Source organism: Gymnoscopelus braueri (assembly GCF_963280865.1).
Source record: "Gymnoscopelus braueri genome assembly, chromosome: 6".
NCBI lineage: Eukaryota > Metazoa > Chordata > Actinopteri > Myctophiformes > Myctophidae > Gymnoscopelus > Gymnoscopelus braueri.
The window spans coordinates 33,490,475-33,517,551 of NC_137607.1; the positions used below are offsets into that span (position 1 = coordinate 33,490,475).

General features: G+C 40.6%; 1 protein-coding gene across 7 annotated transcripts in view; it reads left to right on the forward strand.

Annotated features, from left to right (window-relative positions):
- lpp (LIM domain containing preferred translocation partner in lipoma) overlaps positions 1-27,077 on the forward strand; it is a 185,554-nt gene that overhangs the window by 17,628 nt on the left and 140,849 nt on the right. For 4 of the 7 annotated variants that reach the window (XM_080431290.1, XM_080431296.1, XM_080431292.1 and 1 more), the window contains one exon: positions 14,870-14,916. The exons of the other annotated variants lie outside the window; for them this stretch is intronic. The gene's annotated coding sequence lies outside the window, so the exon portion shown is untranslated. The remainder of the gene's footprint in view (positions 1-14,869; positions 14,917-27,077) is intronic. 7 annotated transcript variants of the gene reach the window in all.

Here is a 27,077-nt window from a genome sequence, read left to right on the forward strand (position 1 = left end):
TGCAACGTAGGTTTGAGGGCAGCGTAGCGGCCCGAACCTCTAGTCTAGTTAACAAAAAAGAAATTCAATGAATTTAAAACACTAAAAATATATTTAAGAAATACTGAAAATGTCTCACACAATAGCTACAAGCTTATAACGTGTCGCGATACGTTGTGGGCTTGTAGATCAGCTACTATCACTGTTTTGGGTCCTGGGGAGATTTTGGGTCCATTTCTTTTAGGGGAGATGACTGTTGTGTGGACCTCCTAGGGCGGCAGAAGTCTGCTCATGGTCCACTTTGTGTCCATGTGGACAATCTGGACATGTAGTGAACCTTGAGCAGAATTCCGCCTAGGTCTGGTCCTCCATAGTTTTTTGGCGATTATCAATTGGTTTTATGAACTAGGCTTAACTGAGAAATGCTTCTCATAGGACCAGTGTCAGACATATACACTGCATTTGCTATTTCCTCCCAAGATAATTTTACATCATCTGCTCTTGGCAGTCTGTTTGAGTTGCTGTAGATTTGTTGTTGATGACTCTGCACCTCCTGCACAAGGAGATCAGTTTGCTCTTGGGAGAAATTACGTTTCCGAGGCTTTTCTTCCATGACACTGTAAAAATTACCAGTGCAGCACTCTGCTCTTAAAGGTAATGAAAAGCGATCATTTGATTGATGATTGATGATTTAATCCACCTGCAACACACCCGCTGATAATATATTCAGCCAGTCCAACCCACCTCATCACTGCGCCTCGGGTACTTCACCCTTCCCCAGTCTGGAAAATACGAAACGTCTGTCACTAGCCCAAGCCCCCCACCCCCCCACACATCATTGTGCTTCATCCCGGTTCGCCTGTTTCCCCAATGAAGATCTGCTAGCTTTGAGACCGTGCTGCTCCTTACACACAAACCAAAGTGGTTTGAATTGATTGACATTGCCATCCAAATGCTTTAAAACGATAGACATAATTAAACTAGAAACGTGTGCTCCTTGGAACACAGGTCTTAGCCAATTGGAATCTGATCTGAAAAAAATTACTCGTATGTTGATCACATGACCTCAGAGATAATGTGTACCGATTTCTGTGAGTTTTGGACAAAATCATTTTCTGCTACTGGAGTAGTAGCAGAAAGTGTGTTTTGACAAAAAAGCACTATGGCAGAAAATGTAATCTGGCACAAACGGGGCCTATAAATTGCATCATGATCCAGGGAATCCAGGGGAAAAAACATGAAGTTTGTATGACTGGTTCAAGAGTTATAGGCCAAAACGTGAAGTGGGCTGATGTAGCGCGCGCCACCATGAGGAGATTTTAAAATTTGGGGATTGAGGATCTTCCTTGGCTTATTGGGAGTGTGTGTGCAAAGTTTCCCAGCAATCAGGTGCTGCATTCCTTATGTGTGGCATTTTGTGCAAAACGGGCTACCCCTGCAAACTTTGAAAGTCAATCGGAATAGAATCCGAAAAATCTAACAGATACACTTTGTGTGTATCAATTTGGACTGTGTTTTGCAAAGAAAACGCAAAATGGTGTTGAGTTGTGAGATGGAAATATGGAAAATATGTGGAAATATATAAGTTGCGTAGTGATCCAAGGAATCCAAATTTTGATTGTATGACCTACAGTTCAAGAGTTATAGGCCAAAACAGGGATTTGAAAAATGGGTGGCATTTCTTCCTTGGCCTGGTGGGAATGTGCATGCAAAGTTTCACGGCTATCGGACATGATTTGATGATTTGAGGCATTTTGTTCAAAACGGGCCACTCCTGCAAACTTTGGGAGCCAATCTTAGCCAAACATGATGAAATATGAAAAATCTGACAGATCCGTCTTGATCATATGACTATAGAGATAATGTGTATGATGTTTGGACAAAATCTGTAGCGTAATATACAAATGTGCAAAAATCGGCAGGCCGATGTGAAAAATTTGGAGCAGAGGTTTTTACTTGGCCTCCAGGGAGTGTGCCTGCAAAGTCTTGCGCTGATCGGTCCAACGGAGATTAGCTGCTCAGAGACGGACCGACGGACGGATGGACACAAATACAAACACACGCGGACAGACGGGGGCGAAAACATAGTCTTGGCCATGCCTTCGGCCTGGTGGAGAGCCTGAGACAAAATAATCTGGATAATTAAAAAGTAATAAACCTTTAATTTTAAAGCCGAAAATATGCCATTTTGGCATTAGGGTGGCACTAGACTAGATGAATGGTCTCACCAAAATAATTATGGTTCATTCTGAAATCTGCCTGTTAAATTATGAGATATTCGATGCACAAAACTGACATTTTGGACTGAGGGTAGTGGGTAAGTGCGCGCACAAAACAAATCATGGGTGTGGACTGAGCTTAATGGTACAGGGTTAAGGTTAAACCTGCCTGATATAATTGTTCCTTCCCTTCATGTGGCATTTGGAGTGTCAATGCTAAGATAAAGCAGAATCTGGAGTACAGTGATATAAGGAGATGTATTGGGTTGTGGTACTTAGTACAGTAGTTATATGATAAACAAACTTGAGCTGTTAATTTTCTACAGCGACAATGGATTTTGCTGTGTTATGTTTGGTGTGATGAGTTACAAAACGTGGGAGCCACAGAAATACCATGAGAGCAATTATAACTGTTGTTCCTTCTTGCTTGTATAGCAAAGAAGTTTTTATTTAGTATTTATGCGAACGTGGAAAGTGTTGAGATGTTTAGTATTTTAATTTTTCTTTTTTTTAAGATCCCTTGCAGGTTCACATTTACATATTAAAAGTTGCTTCAAAACATTTTTAAAAGTTTGCTTGTGACATTTAAAAGTCTCAGGTCTCCGAACTGATTTAAAAGCCTCTTAAAGGGTACACAAGAGTGTTCATATTAAGTGGAAGTGGAATAGTGAATGACTATTAATAGCTATAATGGGATATTAAATATATGAGCAAAGTGTTATGGGTTCAAAAGAGACTGTACAGTAAATGCCTCTTTATAGCAGGTGCAATTCTGCAGCCATTGTGAGGTTGCCTTTTAACTTGGCAGAGGTTTTGCTCTTGAACTTAATTAGCCTACATGTATGTGAAGAAAAGCTAAGAAGAGTGGCAGAAAAAAATAATTTCCAATGTTTAATATTAGTTCTAAACATATGGAATTTGACTGCTCCGGTATAAGTTAAAATTGACTGCCTAAGGCTATTCATATTCAAAAAGATGATAATGTAGTATTTGTGGAGCTGAATGCCCGTTGAAACCTTTTTTTTTATGTAAACACATGTTTTTGGTTTGATTATTCATAAAAGTTGTTAGCATTTTTATATATATTTTTGGACTAGAGCAATTAATTTTTTTACTAGATTTGTAGCTGCAAAGAAGCACGTGCAGTAAATATGATCTAATCTCATCACACCTTGACACCACATCTCTATTTTGGGCATGTCATTATAGGTGGAAAAGTTCAAACAAAACAAAAAAGTAAAAAAAAAAGAAATCTAAAAATAGTGAAAATGATCAATCTACAAGCTCACAACGCATCGTATCACAACACGTTGTGAGCTTGTAGATCTGCTATATTAGAAGAATGTAGGGCTTTAGTGGTTAAATGAGCTGCATGTGTCAGTCGACTGGCACACGAAGCATGTGCATGTTTCACGTGGATCAGTGACAGGATTAATTGCCAACAAGTCCCCTGTGGTCCAGAAATGCAATTACCTACTGACCCAAATCATTCACTTGGCTGGAAGTCACTACCCCTGTGCTGGCATAGTTATCCCTGGGAGTTTCTCTTTTCACATAATCTCGCTGTAGTCCTATCTAAGAGTATCCACTTCTCTAAGGGTGTATAATGACTGATCTCAGGGCAGTATTTATACAAACTAGAAAAAAAAAGAAATTATGAGACAGATAAGATTGTAAGTGTGATGATGTCATACTGTACCACACAAGGTTATCATCCGTATGTATTTTTAAGAAATTCCTCACTTGTCCATTTAAGTAATGAGCAAGTTATTACCAAGAATGTCCACTGTAAATTCATCACATTTAAAGGTCAAGCATGCTTGATAAAGGCCAGTGTCAGAAAAGTCTAATAGCCTTATTACACTGCCAAGAAATTACTTTAGTTCTTATGTCTTGGCTCATATATTGCATAGTGAAAACTTGTAATTGAAGAGGTCCTTAGACAGAAAGCATTATGAAAGGCCTGTGTAGTGTCTACCAGCCAACTAAAACTTAGAGACAAAGTAGAAAATAGCTCTGTTCCTAACTGCTGATTACACCTTAAGTCCATTAGCAGCCTCACTCATCTACACTTGTTAGAACTTGTCATACAATATGAACCTCTTCCATGCATATTTATCAAAGGCTTTATTATTCATGTTATTATTATAATTCTTCACATGATGACCAAACCTCTCAATTTCCAAAGCCATGATTACAGCACAAACTGTTAAAAGTTCTACCTAGCAGTATATCTGCGATTGTCACAGACATGGCAAAATTGCTTTTTCATGCAATGAAGTAGCATTATTGATCAGGCAGTGATGAACATGCTGACCTAATTGTCCACTGCTGGTGTGCTATAAATAGCAGGTCTCCAGCTTAGTCAACGGTGTTGGCATAAATAAATAAAACTACAAGGTAGCCATTGTAAAAGTCTCATCTCATGCATCTAAAACACACTACAGGGTAGCCATTGTGAAAGTCCCATCTCATGCATCTAACATACACAAGTACATTGAGCACCATCAGAATTAAAGATGTTCTAAATCATTCAACAGTTGGTTCCGGTCAATTAATGTGATTGGACAAGAGGTATTCATGAGTGGTGATATACAGTACAATCGGTAAACAAACTTTTTTTTTTGGGAGCATATCGCTCTGCTTTGTGTAGTTTGCATTAGTCTGCAATTTACCTGCTAAATTGTGGTTGACTGATTAAATACAGTACAGTATGTTGCTTAGTAACATTTTCTGCTGATGGTGTCCTCGAGGAAGATTTTTTCTGAAGAAAAACATCATGAACAATATCAATAAACTCTTGTCTCCCTTTAAATAGTTCACTGTAGAACTGTATAAAAGCAATAACACACTCGAGATGGTCTCGCGTAGCCGAACGATCAGATCCCGCCTTCTGATACGTCGTCTGGTGACATCTGAATTCAATGAATGGGCTAAAACTGTGTGGAAACAGTTAAAGAAATGTAAAAAAAAAACTAAGGGCATCACAGAACCAATGCAAAGACTTTAGGGCGGTCCTTAATTTTGGGACGGTATCAGGATTGCTTGCAGTATGCGTAGGTTTCTTAGCGCTGTTCAAGCCCATACATTGACTTTTGATTTCCCCAGAGATCTCTGGTTGTCTGGCTATGTGAGACTACACTTGAGGTAGTGCCACTCCTGTTGTGTTGAATGTCAGCACAACTGTGTTTGGGCCTGTGGTCTCGTGCCTGAACGAATCCCAGCCATCGGAACCACATGAACATTGACAGTGAAAGTCCTTGTCTGATTTTATACCCGTCTCTGCTATGGGCAGTTTTTGTAAGGTCTACGTATGGGTTCAGGTTAAGCATCAATCTATGAGTGGAATAATGTTCATGCCTACCGGGGACGAAAATAAATCGCCCACAGGTATTGATGTAGAGACCAGAGAGGGATCACACACTGCTTTGATCATTGTACAGTGCTTCTGAATTGCCATGGATACGTTAATTTTTTCTTTTTTATATAAACAGGGTGTTTGAGTATGTGACCTCATGATCAGTACTGGGGGGGGGGGGATCACCTTGCTAGAGATGATAGGACAAAATTAGCAGGCATCCAATTAGTGGTGGTTGGAACAAAAGGCATTGATCCTTGTTCATGTTTTTGTAGTTTAAATATGTTTCTAGTAAAGAAGTGCCCCTCTATTGAGAAGTATTATATTATGATTAAATGGGATATGTGCTTGACTCTGGTGGTGCACTTGCTCATGTGCTACTGGGATACACTTCAGATTCAGAACCCATGACAAATGACTTTTAAGGATAACTGTGGTAAGATGTATGCACTGTATATCCACTCATATTTGATTATAGTCAAATATATCCAGATACTGTTGTAGGTTGGTTGACACTGTACATCGATTCAGGCATTCACTGTTGGTAGCCTGTACTTGTTACTGTATCCATTCATATATTCATTGGATAGATGTATATTCATACTGTACATATATTCACTGGTGATACACATACTGGGTTGAGTTAACATACTGTATGCACATTCTGTCAGTAAATGCATGTACAAATGTACTGTCTATCACCAGTGAATATGTGGGTGTGTCTATATATATATATATATATATATATATATATATATATATATATATATATATATATAATTTCATTCATTCACTGTGATAGACTGTACATTTGTACTTGTATTTAATGACATAATGTGCAGCGAGAGTATGTTTTCGCCCCTGTCCGTCCGTCCGTCCGTGTGTCCGTGTGTGTCCGTCCGTCATTCTGTCATTTTGTGTACAGCTAATCTCCGGCACCGTTGGCTTGATTGCAAAGAAACTGTGCACACACACTCCCTGGATGCCAGAGCAGAACCTCTGCCCCAAATTTTTCACATGGGCCTGTTATAGCGCCACCAGGAGGCCGCTTTTTGCAAAACACATTTTTGGACAGTACTCCTACAGATTTTGGCCAAAAATCCCCCAAATCGGTACACAGTATCTCTATAGTCATTAAAAGAAACGGCTAATTTCAGATTTTTCATATTCCATCCTGATTGGCAAAAATTGTCTTTCAAAGTTTGCAGGAGTACTCCGTTTCGAACAAAATGCCTCAAATCATGAACACAGCATGCAATTTCCGTGAAATTTTGCTCACACATTCCCATTAGGCCGAGGAAGAAATGCCATTTAAAAGTATTCAAATCAGCCTCATGGTGGCGCTGTAACAGGCCGATTCGTGTTTTTACCTATAACTGCACCGATCAGTGTAAAACTTTGTATGCACACTCTCTAGAGGCCAAGGAAAAACCTTTGCCCTGCATTTTTCACATTTGCCTTTTATAGCGCCACCAGGAGGCAGACTTATGTAAAACACATTTTTTGATATTAAGCCTTCAGATTTGATCCAAATTTCACGCAAATAGGTACACATGATCTCTATAGTCATGTGATCAAGACGGATCTGTTTGATTTCTCATATTCCATCCTGATTGGCTAACATTGACATGTAATGTTTGCAGGAGTGGCCCGTTTTGAACAAAATGCCGCAAATCATGAACGCAGCGTCCGATTGTGGTGAAACTTTGAATGCACATTTGCACTACGTTGAGGAACAAATGCCACCCTTTTAACATCGGCATGTTATAGCGCCAACAGCAGGTCAAAATTAGCAAAACACAAACAAACAAAATGCCTCAAATCATGCATGCAGTGTCCGATTGCCGTGCACAGCCTAGGAATAAATGGCACCCTTTTCACATTGGCCTATTATAGCGCCACCAGGAGGCCATAATAACCTACCTGACCTGGCGGAGACTTGTGCTCCGAGGAGCACTTTTTTTTATTCTATTTTACGTCCGTCTATCTTACGTCCCATTTATCTTGGTTTGGCTATTGACTCTGGTCTTACCTGTACCTCTGCTGTTTCACTTTTACTTTGCTGCTGCTACGACACCTGAATTTCCCCATGGGGAATAATAAAGGGTTATCTTATCTTTTCTTGATACAATTAATCATTTATACAATTGAGGTTGTTGTGGTTATAGGTAAAGGTAAATAAAGTGAATGCATTTGGAGTACTATATCGGGAGTTATTAGAATGTCTCTCAGCCAATCACAATATGAGATTGGAACTAATTGTGGTATTAATATCCTTCTAGACAGTCATGTTTAGGCTGTGGTATGGACACATTATTACAGTTGGGAAATTAATGATTGTTGCCACACGGAAATTGTTATCACTCAGTGTGTGAATAGTGCTACAGCTTGTCAAGTCAAAAGCTGCCTTATGAGGTCAATCATTCTCTTGTATTAATTAACATTGGATTCCGTGCAGGGTATGAAAACAAACAAACGGAAATAAACACCACGGCTTAACCAAATTATGTGGACTAAAGATTTAGAGTTATGTTATGGATGTTAATGCAGTAAGATTTAGACTTTAAAGCATTGCCAGTGCTATGAAAAGGGCAAGAGGGGAGGGAGGGAGGGAGGGAGGGGTGGATAGGAAACTGCAGCGTTCTGTCAAGAGGAGAAAAGCTTCTTTCATCACCCCACATATACAATACACTTATTAGTTGTCAGCACTGCTAAGTAGCAGGTTATAGGTTATGGAGTCTTAACAGGTCACCCTAGAATTTGTCTCATTAGTGGATTATCCAATTGTTATATGACCTCTCGCGTGCATTGTGGATCATGTACTGCAGAAGATAGGGTAGTGTCAGGAAATCATACAGGCACGTGCAAACATTGTAACTTCATCGTTTGAGCTGTTTGTTTACAATGACTTTTTAGGTTTGTAGCATGCGCCGGTGTTAAGTAGAGGTCAGGATGAGAGTCACTGACACTCGCTGCCATTAGACAGATCCAGCACATAAGATGGCTAAAAATGTATGAAAGTGCTCCATAATCTCTTAAACCCCCTTGCTCTGGGAACCCAATTTTAGCTTGTTGTAACAACAAGTCAGCGGGAACACAAACAAACAAACAAGGCCGTATGTCCCTTTTGCCTCCTAGGGATTGCACTTTTTGGGCCAGAGCGACTGTTGTCGTAGTCGTAAAGGGACCTCTGAGGACAACATTGATAAGCATTTATTTGACCATTTTTAGAATATGAGCAGTACTTTTGGTCAAGACAAGAGCATGGAAACAAGACAGTCAATCGCCTCCACACTCTTTCATTGTTATTTCACAGTAAAATCCTCAGTGATGATGAATACCTTTCTGATGAGAGTGTATAAAATGTAACCAAATGGATCTACATTTGTACACTCTCATGGTTAAATAAACACTCAGGACTTTACTGTGTATGATGCACCAGAGACGCAAACAATGATGGACAGGCTATGGGTGTCATAAAAAAGAAAATAACGTGTCTGTATACTTGGATTGTGGTTTACTCTGTGTACCGGAGAGGAGGCGAGAGAGCGCCGCCATCTTCCCACTAAATTCCAGACATGCTAGGCATTCCTGTTTATCAGAGATGAGGAAATTGGAGCTCTGCTAATGTATAATCATCCAGGGGAATAATTGCTCGTAATTGTGAGAAAGTTAAATGGTCTTTGTAAACCTCTCAGAGTGAAACGGAAGACACACACACACACATGCCTGTTGATCTTATTTGCTTAAAGCTCTAGTCTTGTTTTGATGGCAATTAGTAACACAAGCTGTTGATGTGTTTGTTGTCAAGGCCTGTTGAAGGTCTGTGATGCAAATCTCTGCTGTGTTCTTAACTTTCAAAGGGGTTTCTTCCTAGCATTTCATAGTCTTAGCTTGTGAGCATTTCAACACCCGGTTGGCCTTTATTTAACCACTTTCAACCAAAGGCAGATTATTTTACCACTTTTACCATTGTATAATGTGAACGGCAGTTCCAGTGACACCTACATCTTTGTGTGTCTGAGTTATATTTACAGGTTCACTGTTTCAGAACCAACCCAACACTATACCTGGTGATTTCAATAATTACTTCCCTTCTGCTTGATGTTTTCCTAATTTGTGAAATTACCTTGTGTAGAGGTTGGTTTGAACAAAGCCCTGTGAGGTTGCCAGCCTTGTGCCTTCCCGCAAATGACGGTGCATTTAAAAATACATTTCTCTGTGTGCGTATTCTGCGTAATATTTTCCTGACAAAAAAGGTCGCTCCAAATTTTTCTATGAATGATTGAAGCCTCACTGCAAGACCCTACTAGTCAATAGCACATCAATCATTTAAGAACTAGCAAGCACTATGCATGGCTGAGTTAACCCAGTTACATCTTTCAAAACATTCTAGGAAACGGTGAAGGAGTATGGAGAAGTTTGTCTGCTGCTGTCAGGTGCCAGTCCAGAATCAGTAGTGTACCTCCACAGTTGCCAACACTTGCCTCACTCACTACTATCTTTTCGTTTGTCTTTCATGTTTATTTCATTAGTTTGGAGGCATTTTAGTCACTTTTCCACTCTCCGGTTTCTTGACTGAAATCTTAAAGCAATAGTTTGGTTTTGGGGGAATTTGACAAATTTCCCACTTCAGAGTCTAACATGCCCTATTTATGTCTGTGTTCAGTTTGAAGGTATGTTAAATGGTGAGCTTAGCCTAGTTTATCTCAATTCCTGGGTGTCTATCGAGTAGCACCTCCTCTAAAGAGTGGAAATGACAGTGTGTAGTTATGTTAGAGCAGACATCCATCAATGAAGAAGTTTAAAGGTTTATTTTCCTACTTTTGAGAGGAGCAGCTACAGTACTTGAATAAACCATCAAACTGCAGACAATGACATAAAAAGGCATTTCATTAGTTTGTTTGACTCTGGCTAAGTAGGATTTTTTTTTAAATTATCCCTGTATTACCAGGCATGCGACATGTTGTGAGCTTGTGAATCGTCTATTTTCCCTATTTTTGAAAATCTATTATATATATATATATATTTTTTTTTAAATAATTGATTAAATCAATTACTTCAATTAATTGTTGCATCCCTAATCTTGAGCTATGGTCGGATTTTTAAATGCAGAATTTATAAATCCAAAACTCCTGGATGAAGACTACTTGTCCACATCATTTCTTGCTGTTCTGCTCACCTCTTAGTGAGGTTCCTCTGTCTTCCTACTGAGTGTCCTTTTGGGTGGAGATGGATGGAACCAGGTCATGTTCATGTCAGATGGGTCTCTTGTAGTTGTTCTTGTTTGCGTTTGCCCTAAGGCAGATCCCTTCAAGCCCATTAGTACTGCACCTGGTTTAAAAAAAGGTAACGTGTGCATTTCTTTAATCTGAACATGCATTTCACTTTGCCCTCCCACTGTAAAGGAGTGGTTATAAATACACTAGAAAGGCCAAGGTGTTTTCAGGGCTATGTATTTTTCATGGGTCTGGTCTACCTTTTTCGGGCTGTGCACATCAAGACCCCATCAACCTGGCCCGTCGAAGAAGCACTTAGGAAGTGGCATCCATGGAGAAAATGGACCTTGAAAAATGTTTGAATCATCTCCCCCTTTAAGACGGTAAAAGGCAACACGGGTAGCTAAGAACAACATAAGAATAACAGATTGATCCACTGTGCAATATCACAGCTCAACATAACTAACGGGCATGCGTGTGTACTACCTGTTTTTAAGATAAGATAAAGTAATATAAACCTTTATTGATCCCGTGGGGAAATTCAGGTGTTGTAGCAGCAATAGTAGTAAGCGTTTTGCAACAGTATCCCCCCACAGCACCACTTCCAAAGTCCTCAAACTCCAATATGTTCAGAACTCAACTGCCCGTCTGCTCACCAGTACCCGTTCCAGAGACCATATTTACACCAGTCCTCCATGACCTTCATTGGCTTCCAGTCAAACAAAGAATACACTTCAAAATACTACTCACCACCTATAAGGCACCGAACAATATGGCTCCCCCCTACCTCTTCGACCTCCTCCAACGTCATGGCCCCTCCCGTTCCCTCAGATCTGGTAACGCCAACCTCCTTGAGGTCCCCAAGACCAAGTACCGTACCTGGGGTGATGGGGCTTTCTCTTTTGCTACCCCAGCCCTGTGGAATGCACTCCCCAATACTGTCAGAGAAGCCCCCAGGCCCCCCACCCTCCAATCCTTCAAAACCACTCTCAAAACCTACCCCCCGTTTCACTGCTCCACTGTTTTTATTGATTTTATTTCATAGTCTTAGCTTTTTCTTAGCCCTTTCTCAGTGTTTTTCCTAATAAAGTTGTAAAGTGTCTTTGGGATAGAAAAGCGCTATATACATTTGAGATATTATTAAGCAACAGCAGATACGGTAAGAGTAAAGAGGTAATAAAATAAATGTATAATAATAGTGATAATAATAATACATCAAGTCTGACACTAGACATCTGAACTTGGTCTGACTAAGTTAACATGTGATGTAATACCAGTCAATAGATGCGTAAATATGCATCTATCGCTAATGTATGAATTAAATGAAATATATGCATATTATGTACAGACACTCAACAGTGGCTATGAAACTGATACGGGCACCAATTTCTTTATGTTGTTCCCAATGGTTGCACATGTATATAACATTATTGATCCTCTTACCCGTTTTTAGGATTTATTTTAATTGGATTAAGAACCAGTTTCTCTGTTGAAAGCCATCCATCATATGCTGAAGCATAAAGACCTTTTCAGAGCCTAAATTACTTTTCTTTGACAGACTGAGTCTTTAGAATTGTGTTAATGGTCTACTGTACTTGGATGATCACTTCATGTTTGATAGCAAAATGTCTCTGTAACTGAACATTTAATGGCTTAGATAATTTGAGTATTTATCTCTTCATCTTCTTTCAGTGGAGTGGTTGGACTCTAAGTTATCTTAATGGCTATGTCTTTGACAGAAAGTGCTTCATTTTGTTTAACTGCCAAAAGAAGAGGTCTGGAAATTGCGTTATTGTGTAAAACACGAATCTCTTTGGAGAGAAATCTAAATGTCGATTCTGGGACGCTTGTAACGGATGATTAATTAGATACACCTTTGTTTAGGTCACACGAAAGAGTGGAGAGAAAAAAACATTTCCAGATAATTCTGTTACGTTTAAATTCAGAAAGCGTACATAGGCCTACATGCCATAAGAGAGTATGGCCTGGCGGAAGTCATTGCAATGAAAACATCATCAGCTATGGATTCCGGCTATGACTTGAGGCCATGAGTAATTTATTGGAATCTCTTTAATTTATTAGGGTAGTCATATTACTGCTTTGCAAACTTGGCCCAGGCTTTTTCTTTTTTGCCCTCCCCAGGCTAGATTTGTTTAAGCTGTATTTCACCAGCAGCCCAGCTTGCCTCAGATTTTATAAAACCTGCTTACTTTCTTTGATATTTTACTTGGAAAATAATCATTTTGAGGAAAGGTGTCATGGATGGATTCAAGTGTGGCCCATGCAGTGGCTCTGAAACTCTGTACTATGCTAGAAGTTATTTTGCAAGACGTGTATTGCATATAAACAGCAATGTAGTAGCCTGGTCCTATTTCCTATTTATAGCCTGTTGTATGCACAGTACAGTGTAAAAATGATAATTTATTTGGCAGTTTTGACATTTCATCACTCATCATATATGATTTGTGAAATTGTAAATTTGCATAAAATGGCAGATCTACACGCTTACAATGCGAAGCAACGCTTTGTGAGTTTGTAGATGGGGTATTTTAGTGAAGAGATATGGTGTAGACTGTAGAGGGTAAGCTAAGTATATAGAATTAAGTGGTTATTATAATGCATTGAGTTATGAAGTTATGAAAATTTGAAGTTGAGAATTAACAAAATAAAGTGTGAAGGGCACGTATTTGTACTCATCAGTAATTGTGAGTGCAAACAACTTTTGTCCGTGAGAAGGGGAGTGTAAGTGTCATAATTCCTATTTCTTCCTACTTTCTAGACTCGGAAGTTCAGATCCATGAGGATAGAACGCCCCACCTAAGGAAGAAAAAACAACAACAATAAAAAACACGAAACAGCAACTGTCACTTTGACTGATTCAAGTTGCATGCAGCACCAGTATTCCCACTACTGTTCCCTGTAGTATATGTCACACTGGCAACATGGGAAACTGACGGCGTCAATTTATCAGAACAAAAGCATTCCTCAACAAGGAGAGTACACATCTCTGGGCCCTGGAGACAAAAATATCAGTCCACCCCCCACCCATACCTGTATCTAAACAGAATGTAGGACATACACAACCTGAAATAGACATTTCCGTCACAATTATATATTTTTTCTTTATTTATCCCCCTCAAGTCAAAAGTTGGTGCCTTTTATTTGAATAAAAACTTTATTTAAGTAGCACAGAGATGGGTTTTAATATGATAAAAAAAAACTCCAAAGTGCGTCCGGTTGGTGCAGGGATGAAGTATCTATACCTTCATGTGTATCGGAGGAGAGGTGGTTGTCTACACACTCCCCAGACCAGCAGAAGAGGTTAGCAGTGACAGGGTGGGGATTGACAAGGAATACATTGGGAGAAATATTAAAACAAACATAGAAGCTGATCAAAATAATAATCGTATGCGACGTGTGTTTGTGTGTCAATCATAACTGGTGCCGCCCAAACTCTGCGTGTGTGTCCCATATGACCCGAGTGGCAATTTAATCGGACCAGGTGTTATTATTTTCTCTGATACATTAAATGAGTATTGTGGGTGGACATGTATTCCCGACTTGCATCTTTGTTACGCCCTTGTAGGGCCGGTCTAGTTATACATTCATTTAAAAACTCCAATGTGAAGATGTGGCAGTAAGCCATTTTTGTAACAAACATCATTAACCAAGTGAATGCTAGCATTCCTATTCTGGCATGTCATAATAGGTGAACATTCAGTGAAAATAGCTCATCTACAAGCTACAAACATGTCGCATTGCGACTCATTACGAGCTTGTAGGTAGTTATTTTCAGCGAAGAGATTTGCTGTAGAGGGAAAACAAAGGAGGCGGACAAGTACAGACCCCTGGAACCCCAGTCAACAAAGTGTATATAGGGTTTGGGCGCCGATGGCCGAGTGGTTAAGACGTGTACCACATAGGCTCTGACATATAGGCTCTTTTTCCTGTCAGTCGCCACTGTACTATCGAAATAAAAGCAGAAAGTCCCCAAAATATCTTTAAAAAAAATTATATTGGGTTTAATGTGGTTAAGTGCAGTCATTTCACAGATATACAGTACTGTAAAACCCCCTTTGCTCTTTTCTCTTCAGGAGTTGGACCCCGCAGTGCCTGACTTCTCTCAGTGCTGAACATTTGGGTAAGTTCCAGTTCCTGTTCTCATCGTTCCTGGAGTATTTGATTTACTATATGTTTGTCATTCATTATTATGTAACAGTGGTGTGTCCAGAATGGAATGCGGTATGGTAGAACAGTAACTGCTCCTGTCAGTGAAAATATGTGCAACTCTCAGATTCTGAGAAATGTGCCAATTCTTTTTCTCACCCAGACATGAGCGTAAAGAAAGATGGCAGCGTTGGGGTCAACAGATCGTAATGTTTAAAAATAGATTCCTGGCAACTGTATCATGGATGGAAGAGTTTGGTGTTGCTGTTTTGATTGATTTCATCATGTCCTTATAGACATGGTCTATAGCAGTAGTTCCCAAAGTTTTCCATGTCAAGGACCCTCAAATAGCCATAGCCTCTGGCTGCAGCCCCCCTATTGTGAAATGACTTAAGGAAAAAGAGAAATAGAGACCATAGCATATCTACAAGCTCCCAATGTGTCACGAGTTTAATGTAGATATTGTCTATATTTGCTATTTAAAAAAATGTGTGACTGTAATGACATGCTAAATAATTGTTTTATATAATTTTTTCATTTTCCTCTCCTTTCCAATTAGCCCTGATAGCGCCCCCTAGCGGCCCCCACTTTGAATGCACAGATCTAGAGAAATGGCAATTTCCATTCATAAAGAAGTCACAGAATAAGAGGGTGCCTTTGTAACACAAGTTGTCCCATGATGCCATCTTCAATTTGCTCAATTAGCCATGGATATCAAGAAAGCGAGACATGACATGTTTAGTTATGTAATATTGCAAAACCCAACTCCCCTTGAACCAAAGGAAACTTTGTCTAATTTGTCCACATAAAGGATGTTAAAATAGACTTAATCTGAAGACTATGACCTTGCACTGACAGGACACTAATAGCTTCAAAGTTCGGTGGGAATATTAGATTTATCATAATACTGAGAGTAATGAAAGGGAAGTGATTCCAACGTGTCTGAACACTTGAGCAAGCCATGGAGCACCAACCAAATCAAGTTACACAGGAGGAGACGGGTTCTTCAGGTTTCATAAGAACGTCAAAGTGACATGCCTAGTTGGACAGAGAAGGTTAAAGACGGTTGAGACGGTTAAATCAAAACATAACGAAATAAAGCGTTACAAATGCATGCTTGCAGACAAAGTATTGCTGCTGCTCATTTGATCTAATTAAGTATGTAAGTGTGGACATTGTTTTTCTATAATTGCATCCACAGCCTCTGTGCTTGTTTGTGTCACTTCTGAAACGATGCAGAGGGATCTCACTGCGGATCCACACCAAAAATGTTGTTGTTCCACATGTTCTGATAGCGGAACTCTAACTGCTACTTGGTCTAATTGATTATAGAGTTCGTTCAGGGCAGTTTATGTCATGCTGGCTTTTCTAGGTCTGTGTTTTTGTATGGTATACCATTAGATATACCTGAACTTCAGTTGCTCTTTATCTTTGTTGGGATGGTTCTTTTGGGTCTCTTTAAAAACGTCTGTAATCCTGTTTAGATCCAAGCATAATATGCATACCCCCAAGTAAACAGCGATTAGATTGATACAGTGGAGAAGAATAATACCTGTAGTTGGAGTTGTTAAAATAAGCCAACTGTAGGGTGTTAATGCTTCTGTTTACCAAGGCACACAATGCTGTTGAAAAGAGAGATTTCTTATTTTCCGCAGGCAGATGGTGAGGTGCTCATATGGGCACCTGGGCTCTTATTTGCTGTATATAAAACGTTGAACAGGTGGTCTAGGAAGCTTCAGTTCCCTACTATGTCATTCATCAACACACTGTCCTTCTTCTAGTAACAATAAGCTCACTTCAGCACTCTGAGATTGAACAGGAACAAAAAAATCATCTAGTTTTTTTATGCCCAAACTGTCCCTGCTCTTATTATGTATTATATCAGACAGACACTACACTCCCCCCCACACCCCACACCCCTACCCATTCTGAGCATGTTTTACGTTCTGACAGATGCCCAGAAGTGTTTGTTTTTTAGGCCACGGGCCTAGTTTGCCGTTGTGGTTGAGCTCCGTTCCACTGGTAAGCACTAAGCAGCCCTGCAGAGCTCTGCTGCAGTCACACTGGGACGCGTGTGCAGATATTTCACTCACATCTCTGTCAGCTGGCATTAATGACGTTCCTCGTTATGCAAGGCAATACTAATAGTGTCTTTATTGATAAGCAGAAAGCGCAGTGTGAAGCAACGCATTATCAGCTTGCCCGGCGTTGACGGGGTTATTTCGCTGACAACGTGTCGCTTCGTGACTCATGGATCAGAGTGTTCAGGTTTAGGTGCCCAGCATTGGCCGAGTTGATACGTTGGTGAAATAGGCTCTCCCTCATTCTTCCTTCTCTCCCTTCCCCTCTCCCTCCAACTCTCACTCTCTCTCCCTCCACCTCTCCCTATTGCTCTCTCTCTCGCTCGCCCACAAATAGGCAGACTCCGACTGCCTGTGCGCCCGTTGTAGACACACAACTTACTTTATCCTATATATTAAAATTGGCTAATAATGGTAGGGCCGGCAAGTGGGCCGGCATACCTATGACTCAGACATAACCTTGTCAAGACTCATTTTGCAACATTAATGCTTGCCAATCTTGCCTTTTTAGTTTTCGATGCACTATAGCAGCCAGCATCTGTTAAGCAGTGCAGTCTATGTTCTTGTCACTTTTAGAAGGGGTTATTGTTTGGCTGGTGCCTTTTATCTGATGGCCATGATTACCATGGAAACTCTGGGCTTGTTTTTTATTCAGTGAGAGTAGGTGTCAGGGTCATGACTGATTGCAAACTTGTCACGTACTGAAATAGCTTTGTTATATTTGTTGAGGAGGTGAGTCGTTTTTCTTTAATTATTTGCAAGGCAGTTTTATCTCAGAATTGTATGCGTTACCTGGCGGCACAGTGTTGGACACTTCAAAATGCAACGCTGTAATCTCTTAAAATAATTGTTTGTTTTCAGATGTGTAATTATAATGCATTACCCAAGTTATTGAACCTTTTTGACGACGATGTATGAGGTGAATCATGTTTATAACACAAGGGTAGCACATTTTGCGCTGACTCAATTTGACCTTGCTCTCTCTCTGGCCCTCGTAAAGTCTACCATTCACCATTAAGTGCTGGATGTTTCAAGGCTTTTTTTTCTTCTCCCCCAGACATAATTCATAAGAGTGCTCCTCTGTTATATGTTCAGCCAGCCAGGTTCATTCATTCCACGGTTCATTCAGTAAAGCCGGGGCTTTTAAGGCACATCTTGTGGTTTTCAGCACCACGCTGGATTAGGTACCGGTGGAGAAAGTCTGGCAGGTCTGAGGTGAGAGAGGAGATATCCCAATGCTCCTCTCCCTCTATAGAAACAACTTTTGTGCATAGAGCCCCACACAAATATCCACGCACCATGTCACATGGCCACGTGTTCGTTTCACTCTGGAAACGCTAAATGCACAAGCGTTATGCAATCACACACACACACACACACACACACGACCACAGAGAAATCATCGTCTACTTACCTTTGTTTTGGGAGTCGCACAGTAAAATCCTCAGTGTTCATTTAAACTCTGAGAGGGTACAAATGGAACCAAATGGATCCTTTTGGAATTGTATTTTACTGTGCACGATTCGGTTACCTTGTGCTGGGGGCAGAAGTGTTTTCACCGTTTGTTTGTAACCATGCCAGTCTGCATGTTCTCATGCCAGCTCGCGTGTTCTTATGCCAGTCCGCATGTTCTGGAATACTCTTTGCCACTCAGAAACCTTGAAAGAGCCAGATAGTGCCGCAGCAAGGGTAGTTGGATCGCAATAAATCATTCCTCACTTTAACACTCTGATTATAGGACCAGGTCCTGTCACCTTAATTACACACCAAACACTTACTGGGTATATTTATATACAAGTCCAACGTGTCCAAGGACTCCAGAAATTAAGTGGCCTGTCGGAAGCCGGCCTGCAACACGGGGACACAGTGGCACTGTAAACTTCGCTTGCTAAGCAGGGCTCGTGTTTTGCTCTCAGTTTTGCATGGAATCCTGGCTCACAGTTGGCCTGTTTGGGCCAGATTCTTGAAGCACACACATCAAGTCGAAGAATGACTAGCGAGGCTGCCTGCCAGCTGAATTTGAAGAACAGCTTTGCTTCACTGTGGAATTTAGAAATGCTTAACTCTTTCTTGGTTGCGACTAAGAGCTGTTGCCAAGGGGTGTCTATTGACTAAGTTCTATTTTTATTTTCAATTTTTTAAAATAGGGGCTTAATGTGAATGGACACATGCACTAGTTTTCTCTGGACTCTCGGGGGAATGCATCAGAGGAATTATGCTACAGTATGGCCTCCTTTTTAGGAAATTTCATAATCTCTCGGTGCTTACTCTCCCTCATTCATTTAAGAGTCATTCATTTAAAACCCCAAGCTAATACCTACATATATATGTGATCTAGATATGGTACCTCTGTTAGAAGGATATCTCACAGAAGGAATAGGCAGTAAATGCTTTCTCTGATCCACACACCTCCATACACCTCCCAGTATCCTTGATGGAGCTTTACCCACTCTATAATCTTAACAGCATGCACGCTTTTAGGGTTAGAACGGATGCCAGGACTGAAGGATAAAGCCAGGTAGAATCCTATTCTAGGATATTCAGGGCCGATACGTATTTTGCTTACTGTACTTCATGTGGTACTGCCCAAGATTTTCCTTTTCTCTATTTATCTAAGTACGACATTGTATTCTTATCATCTCTCAGAGCACCTTGTCACAATCTCTCAGATAAGCTCTCAGATAGGCTTCAGACAAGGATTTATTTACTGACAACAAAATGTATTATTAATCAGGCATTATGGTGGTTGCCAACATGCAGCCATTAAATCAATTTAATTAGGTAGTTTCTTTGCCGTGCATGCTATGCTCGATATGAAAATTCAGAAATTTAGAGTCAAAGTATTTTTTCTTTTTTTTGGGGGGCGGGGGGTTCTGATTGGAAACGGGGAGAGACATGCAGTAAAGATCGTCGGGAACGGTACTCGAACCCGCGATGCACTGTCAGGCTACGTTACAGGCTGGATGCCTGGACCGCTAGGCCAGTGGTCCGGGCCGGAGTCTAAATCTGCATGTTGCCTCAAATGTCCATCCCCAAAACATTTACTCTTATTGTTTAAAATGTTGATGCACTTAAAATATGCAGCGGCGGTGGAAAATATTATATAAGGCTAATTGTAGACATGCGTTTGAATTCCCTTGTTCACCCATTAATTCTTTAACCTTTATTCAACCAGGGATCATTTGCTGAGGCTGCAGGCTCTTTTCTCACACACATTATTCACACTTGGGAGCTGCTCTGTAAAACCATAGTCTCTGACTCTTACTGTTAGCCACTGAGGAACTCCCCTGGTACAGTTGGAGGGTGAAGTGTTTTGCCCAAGGGCACCTCAACAAACGCGTGGAACGCATTTTACCCCAGATCTCTGGGGATTTGGACTTTTGTGGGCAAAAGCCCACTTCTCTATTTTCTGTTCAACTTAAACCATATATACGACGTCATTGACTGGGGTCCCACATGGGCCTTCTTGGTTCCCTCCTTTTTTCCCTTTTTTGCTGAAAATAGACTATCTACAAGCTCACAAGGCATTGCGTTAACTTGTGACACGTTGTGAGCTTGTAGATCGGCTGTTTATGCAGAATTATTAATTTTCCTATTCTATTATGACCATGCCCATTATGGCCACATACAACAAATTTTGTTTGTGGCATTTAGGAATACATGTGTATTTGTGTAAAGTATGGTATTGAATAGGTGTTGTTTTAATGTATTTGACTATTGAACACGCTCCCTTCCAGAAACACTGAGGCACTCTGTCATTGTATTTAATCTGAACCTAATTGTAACCACTCACAGCTTATAGCAGGAGCAGATATGATTAGCTCATCATTCAGCGGTGCTTACCTGACATGTTTTACATTCAGAAACATGGTTTTAACAAAGACCTGTGCTTCTGTTGTGGCATCTGTTGCCATGTGATTGTGCACATCATTAACATCACATTATCTGGGGATGAAACAAGCTCATTCATGTTACTAATGTACATAAATATGAATATTTTCCTTTTCTTTCCTTTTTTGTTGTTGCTTTCTTTAACCACTTTAAACATCGCAACGTCACAGGCGTCCCTACTTTGGGCATGCCATTATATGCAAATATCCTAGACTACAATAGGGAAAAAAGGTATTGTGAGCTTGTAGATCTGCTATTTTCGCTGAATGTTCGCCTATGACATGCCCAGATTAGGGGGAACACTAGGGTTAAGTGGTTAACAGTAGACATGTATACATCGACAAACACCACACAGTATGTAGTCGCTCTCGGGTGGAAACCTTGTATGTCCAAAACGGTTACTTTTCAAAAGATGGAAAAAATAAGCTGTGTTCCAATTTTGTTTTTATTTAGGCACACAAGCTCTTGTTTAACACTTTTCATTCGTTCAAACCCACAGACACACGTAACCACTTTCACTGTCACTTAAAGAAAATCCCCAAATAGCAGATCTACAAGCTCACAATGTGTCAATTCGCCACACGCCGTGAGCTTGTAGATCGATTTTAACTTTTGTGTGACACTGCAGTATGACGAAGCAGGGCATTCGTATACGAAAAAATGTAAACATGGAGATACAAGGTTTCTTCCCGACAGCGACGGTATTTTCAGTTGTCAGCTGTGTTGAAGTGAAAAGACCCTCTCAGCCACTAGATAAGGACCAGCGAGGCTAGTTGGCAGTTGATTCAGGCATGCCCAAATGGTCAGAAGCAGCCTGCAAGCCCCAGCATCTGTAATTAATACTTTGCATGCGGTACGTATTCCAAAGATGCTATCACAAACAGACATGCCCAGGGGAGGAGATCAGTGACAGATAGAGACTGTGCTACGCTATCAAAGACAGAGCGTGGCTGTATGCCCCGAGACTGACACCTCATTAGATTCAAAACGGTGTGGGGGAAATCTGTTTCTTGCTAAATGAACGCGATAGACATGCATATTTATGTTCCTCCTCTATTTAAATAAATTTCACAGCGCTAAACATACGTTGTCTAGCAGTGGTCTTGTACTTTGTCTGCCGCCTACACCTGAAAACGGCATAAATGTGAACTCTACTGTGAGAAAGCCAATTTATTTCAGACTTATATACAGTATATATTGTGTGTGTGTGTGTGTGTGTGTGTGTGTACACACAGTATACACACACACACACACACACACCACACACACACACACACACACACACACACACACACACACACACACACACACACACACACACACACACACACACACACACACACAGTAGTATATAAATTGTGTATAACTTGATTTGTGGTGCAGGGGCATTCTTAGTAATGGGAATGCATTGCATAGTCACAGTGGGCATGAATCCATTATTTCACTGTGAATTACAGCTCAGTGCACTCTGCCATCTGAATAGGGGGAAATATAATGCTGCACAGATTCAATGTTTTGAGTCACTGACCATTTAGTACAAAACAAATGTATCTGATGGTCACCACTATGTTCAGTGTAGTGGGCTGTTTCAGGCAACCATCGTCCAACCACAGCTCAAGACCGTTGCAAATGTTCAGCCGCGATCACCCTGATTGTGCCTCGAAAGGCAAATAACGTACATTACAAGTAAGACAAGTACATATAAGACACGCTTGTGATCAGAACATTAGATTTAAAAAAAGAGAGCGATTAGCCGTCTCCCATTGCTGTGGATTTATGGATGGATGGCTGCTCGTCTGTTTTATTTTTTTAAGCCTCTGCAATTGATAAACAGCTATAGCCACTAGTCAATTAAGAATACAACCATAACAAAACAACAACTCGCCGTTGAACTTTGCTTTTCAATTAATCCTCTTCGGGGTGTCGCCGAGGGTCAGTGTGTTGTGGAGGGAGCAGTGGAGGAGAGAGATGGATTAACCCATTCAAACCGGGAACGCATCTGTGTGACCACTTTATCCATATTTTATACTTTGGCTATTCAAAAATAGCAGATATACAAGCTCATAGCGCGGCACCGAGTGCCGCGCTATGAGCTTGTAGATCTGCATTTTATTTTATTTTTTTCGGATTATGAGATGGTTAGGATTTAGAAGACATTTGTAGAATCCCCAGAAGCAAAGATTTGAGTTACAAATGTTCGCTTAAAAAATGCATATATATATATTCAAAGATTTCACGATTTTTCAAAAATAGCAGATCTACAAGCTCGTAGCACGGCACTCTGTGCCACGCTTTGAGCTTGTATATCTGCTATTTTTGAATGGCCAAAAAAGACAGTCCCAGCAACTGGCGCGATCAGCCAGACTGCGAGGCCTCGTCGTTTTGACCCAGCCCATCTGATGCAGATGCTTTCCACTCGGCAAGATGTGAGCTTTTTGTTTTTCTTTACAAGTTCCGCAGAGGGGTTTGATAGATTCTAAATGAAGTCATCCAAGGATGAACCATTGATTTACAAATGGGTCTAATTTCTGGATTTACATGATTGCCTACCGGTACTTTAATCCTTGCTGAGTGTACTGTAGAGGCCCTTTAGGAGCTTTTAAACATAAATAAACACCCATCCATGTAGAAATACATTTATTCAAGCTATCTGTTAGAAATCCCTGCACTAAAGGCCCTGTTGTGGAGGGAAATCTCTCCCTGTGATTCACTGTTCGGCGTCACTAAATCATTCCATTATCTCCTTTTCAGAGAAAAAGTAAAGCTCAGTATTGTGATTCTACTGACATATTTGTGAGAATCAACTTGTGCTAGACGGACTGTTTTATATGCAAGAGAAATGCACCTTATTAAATTTTGATGAACCTTATAAGCAAAACTCTTTTGCTGATGGTGTTAGAGGTAAGCAACAGTCTCCCAGCGGGGCTGGGGGCCTTATTGCCAGCTCAGCCAGTGGTATTGTGTGTGTTAAGCAGGCTATGAGGAAACCTTGGCTTTGTGTGACATGATAAAGTTATGGGCCTAAAGCTCCTCATTGTTATGTATCTGCGGTCCTGCAGTCCAGGGCTGAGGAATGCGGAGAGTGTGAGGGAAACGCGTTGCGGTTGCCAGCCCATAGGGCCTGTGGTTCCCGAGAAAGACAAGTGCCGAATTGAAGCTTTTGGATGAGTGGGACAACAATTGCAATGCAAAAAATCTCTGTCTGCTGCAATTCCTTAAATTGCAGCTCAAGTATATAAAAAAAAGGCTCAGATGAAATTGTTACAAGCTTAGATTTACACTCATTCATTCAAGTGTTTTTATCCTTTGCTTGCGCTAAGGGGATTCTTGAGCAGAGTCCTGAGTGTTGTGTAAAGACGGCGTTATTGATGCGTTGATGCTATGTGGCTCTGCCAGTGAGGGAAGGGATTACGTGACCAAGCCAAAACCCAATACAACTTTGAAAAAGGGGATAGATGTGGTGCTCATTGTGAAACTAGAGGATAAGCTGTGTTCTACTGTCAAATAAAAGCTCAATACCTGGCACGTGAAAAGGTCCTGGAATCGCAGACTCACTATTGCTGATGCAAATTGTCTCACTCAATGTCTACATCATATATTTTTGGGAGAGTATATTAAGGACACCTGATTACGTTAATCCAGTGTGTTTTTGTACCACAAGTTTCACTTGATGTTTGTGATAAACTGCTCGCAAGGGACCCTTAATTGAAAGGGCTTTTCTGGAGATGGGGTTTCATTGACTTAAAGACTTAAAAATTTCTGGCCAGTGAAACTGGAAAGGTGCAACTACGGTAAAGCATATGGCTCACACTGTGAGAAAAACAGAAATCCTCTTACCACATCCTATTCCTTACTGTAGGGATAATGCCTTCTGCACAGTCAAATCCTGAGTGTTAATTTAACTTTGAGAGTGTAAAAATTGACCCGTAAGGGGTACAGTATGACTTACCCGTATATCTTCTATTTTTCAGTGTTCTAGGCTAAAGGGTTGTTCATCCACTCCAGTTTGAATCTGGGTTGTCCCTCAAGATAGTTTAATTTCCTACCTATGGCAACTCTGCTACTGGTCAGCTCATCTAATACAAATTAACCACATGAAACCTAGAGTCCGTATTTTGGGCATGTCGTAATAGGCAAACATTAGTTGAAAACATGTTGTGAGTGTAAAGACATTTTGGTGTAGAGGGAAGAAAGGAGGGGACCAAGCACAGAGTAGACCTCTGGGGGACCCCGGTCAGTTGAAGTATTATAGAGTTTAAGTGTTTTTTATTTTTTAGATGCACTCTAATCTTTCTTAGTTAGAGGACATATGGACTTTGCATGTTTTGATGGTACCATTAGTATGATGCCAGCGCGACAGCATCGCTAACAACACTGGAGAGCTCAAGGCCCTGATGATAGAGGAGAGTGTGGAGGGCAACGATTCAGAATTAGAAAACGTACTGTAACAGGAGATTGCAGATGTAATTGAAAGGCATTTATACACAAGCCTAATCATTGGAACTTACACAAATGTGGAGGGTTTCCCTTTGCTGGCACCGTGTTCCTGAGAATCCTATGCGAGGCACATTCCAAAACAGGAAAGACTGCAATAATGTTGTAATCACTTAACAAGAATCTAAGACTTAGTTTCTAGTCTGTCCCTGTCTGTTGCTGTCGACAGGTTACTGAGTTCATGAACGAAGCCGAAGATATTCACAAGGATTTCATACACATTTGTTTTCAATTCATACCAATCACTTAATAAAATGTGATTTGAGAAATTGAAAATTGTCTGGGAATGGAGGACTTCCAGAATGATCCCTATTAATACCACATACTAAACCTTTTACAGGTCTGGATGCAATTCAGAAGTAATTACAAATGCTATTTGACAATTTTAGACTCAATCCCACCCCTTCATAAACACCTATTCAAAAAGATTTATGGCACCCCCTCCCAGTTCCTACCACGCTCACACACACAGCGTCAACGAGGGTCACCCAAATTATACACTCTTGTTCCTTTGTCATATTTCATTGCTCAAGACGCTTCAGCACAAGCAGTTACAATAGTGTGGCGAGACACTTGACTTGTTTGTGCATTCAGGATCATAATTAACTCTCTATCCATCTGTAAAAAAAATAAAAAATCTTACAATTCAGTTTTCTTTTCAAATGAAGATTCCTTGCCAGTGCATTTCTTCCTAAATTACACTATAGGGGAGAGTTTAGAGAGTCTTTGTGTATTCCAGAGAAACCCCAGTCAGTTTAATTATCACCTTAGACCTGTTCCCCATAGACTACTGTCCTCGGAGCCTCAACGGTATGCACCATTTTCTACAAACCAACAAGCCTACACACACATTTACAGCGCTACGCTGTTGCACAACTTCAAAATGTCTAACTTCATCTGAGTTATCCAGTGTCAATGGAAGTAGAGGGGAGCTATCCTGGTATCAGTATTACAGTAGCTTAATTCTCATACTAAAAAGCAGATCTGCAAGCTCAAGCTCACAACGTGTCACAATGGAAACAAGACCGCAAGGACTTTTTTGGACGGACCTTTTAGACAAAGTGTTTTAACTGTACTTGTGCTGTATTACATGTTTGCCTAATAAAATATTCAATCAATTCAAAAACAATGCAACACGTTATGAGCCTGTAGATCGGCTATTTTCAGCATGTGAATTAGGCTTAACAGCAGACACCGCTGAGTGCCAGTGTCAAGAGCAAAAGCACGGGAGAGTTTTAACTTGCAATTTTGTTATTAATTTCGGAAGTGAGTGTGTGTGTGTGTGCCAGAGATTAAAACATCAAGGCAGAAGATGGTGCCACGCAGGTAGCCAAAGAAGCCATCCTTTGCTACGATAAGCATTTCCTTTGGCTGGTGTGATAAGAAGCCCCTGGAAAAGGCCTGTCAGATGAGGCCAATTAATGATGGCTTGATGTGTTCATTTATCTGTTGAAGGCTCCTCTCCCTCAGCGTTATTCCCTTCCGGATTCGTTTTTCTTTTTGTTGGCATTGCCTGCACCCCCCCTTCCAAAAAACAAACAAACAAACCTTTTGATTATTAATTTAATTTAGACTCAGACTCAGACTCAGGAGCTACAGTGGCCATCTTGGAATCGTGCGGTTCCCAGTTCGATCCCCGGCTCTTCCTGGCTGGGTGTCGAAGTGTTGT